We start from the raw sequence: 2,272 nt of genomic DNA on the forward strand, positions 1-2,272 counted from the left end.
CAAGTCTTCCATGAAACGTTGTTATCAGTGCAACGAATCAGGTTTCTTCGGAAGCACACATGTGTGTCTGAAGAAACAGTACCGTGTAACAGACAGCGGCATTGTTCCCAAATCCAACTATGGTGTCTTATCTCCCGTAAAGGTAAACATCTGTTAAAAATACTATACGTTAACACACATAGTACTTACGGCGTCCCCTTCCCCAAATTAACCAGCCAACCAACTAATGGAGTGACAGCGGAGCTGAACAAAATACACACCTAGGACGGTACGGAGTGGAGATGCTACATCATTGCTACTCATTTCTCTGTAATTCCGCATTTGCATTTCAATCACGATTTAGGGAAGAACTTATGAGAACATAGGAATTTCTGTTCTGCGTAACATGGATGTGAGCACTGCGTGCTAACTAACTCATATTCTTTTAAGAAAATGTTTACCTTCTTACCAAATAATGTACTTCATTCAAGACTTTTGTGAATCTGCCGCTCACATATGTCTGTTACACGGCATTGCTTCTTCGGCGACTCGTGTCTGTGTGCTGTAGTCTTCATATTCATTAACCTTCCGCAATCAATTAATTGTATGCAATAACAACCTTGTTGGGTGATAGAACAGACAGACGTCCCTAACAGCTGATTGCAACTCAGTGCTTAAGTCACAAGTGAACATCCTATGACGCAAACGAAACGGCTGTTGAGGTATATATCAAAATAGATACCCACTGACAGGCAACGGCCTTGCCACAGTGGATACACCGGTTCCCAGCAGATCACCGAAGTTAAGTGCTGTTAGGCGTGGCCGGCACTTGGATGGGTGACCATCCGGGCCGCCATGCGCTGTTGCCATTTTTAGGAGTGCACTCAGCCTCGTGATGCCAATTGAGGAGCTACTCGACCGAATAGTAGCGACTCCGGTCAAAGAAAACCATCATAACGACAGAGCGGTGTGCTGACCACACGCCCCTCCTATCTGCATCCTCAGTGAGGATGACACGGCGGTCGGATGGTCCTGATGGGCCACTTCTGGCCTGACGACGGAGTGCTTTGTGCTTTTACCCACTGGTATCACAAAGGTGCTGAAACAGGTTTAGACAAAGAAAATAATGAAAATATGTACAGGATGTTTGTGTATATATTTCTAGTATTTGCCCAAAGAAAATACTGAAAATATGCACAGGATGTTATGGGTCTAAGTGCAGATATTTCTAGCGCTGACTGAGGACAGCGTAGTTAACAATATTACTTCAGTGTTTACTTCATTTGCAGACAACTAAGCATGGTTATTATGAATAGTATGTTTTAAGGTTGGCTAGTACCTCCAAGTGCCAACAGCCTTGCCGCAGTGGTAACATCCCGTTCCTGTCAGATTACACAAGTTAAGCGCTGTTGGACTTGGCTAGCAATGCGATGGGTCTCCGCTCAGGTCAGCTGAGTCCAGTCGGCGAGCGGGCTGTACTCAACCCTTGTTAGACCAATTAAGGAGCTACATGACTGAGAAGTAGCGGATCTCATCATGAAAACTGACAACAGCCGGATGAGCCACGTGCTGACCCCATGCCCCTCCATACTCGCATCCAGTGACGCCTGTCGGTAGATGATGACACGGCAGTCGATCGGTACAGTTGGGCCTTACGAGGTCTGTTTGGACGGAGAGAGAGTACCTCCAAGTATGCGTGGCATAAGCAAACCACAGAAGTTTATTTTCGCCTGGGAAACAGGCCAGGTATTGAAATGTGGATGAATGGAGGCAAAAGGGAAGTCTACACTGACAGGCGTAGTCCACTTCACGGAGAAGTTACAGCCATTCAGGTAGTAAACTAGGCGATGTGATTACGGAAAGAAAGTTAGACACAGAGAAAAAAAGACTTACACACTTAACATGGCACAAATTAAGGTACCAATAGTCACAATATCTGTACCTATATCGGAACATTCTTTATTTTACGAAAGCAGATGAAACACATTCCTGCAACATTTCTGCAACTATGTGTATTTTATTCATGAGTCGCGGTATGGTCATCTTCACCAGGAGATGAGGAGTAGGAAACTCGTCGAAATGTTGCGACAAGACCTCGCCACGGCTCGGTTGTTAACACGAGAAGCTTTAACCAATGTAATTCGCTGAGAAAGTCTACATTCACGTACGTATATTTTAATGCTTCACAAAGTTGTATTATTGCGTTCGAAGCAGATAACAAGAACGCCACAGGTAAGAGCTGATCAGCACTACGAATGTCCACGAAATCTCCGAAATGAGACATATTCATAAA

The 2,272-nt window shown here is 44.8% G+C and overlaps 1 pseudogene; it reads left to right on the forward strand.

Annotated features, from left to right (window-relative positions):
• Positions 1-730: 730 nt before the first annotated feature.
• On the forward strand, positions 731-848 carry LOC126203309 (5S ribosomal RNA; annotated as a pseudogene).
• The last annotated feature ends 1,424 nt before the right edge of the window (positions 849-2,272 follow it).

Source organism: Schistocerca nitens, chromosome 1, assembly GCF_023898315.1.
Source record: "Schistocerca nitens isolate TAMUIC-IGC-003100 chromosome 1, iqSchNite1.1, whole genome shotgun sequence".
Classification (NCBI taxonomy): Eukaryota; Metazoa; Arthropoda; class Insecta; order Orthoptera; family Acrididae; genus Schistocerca; species Schistocerca nitens.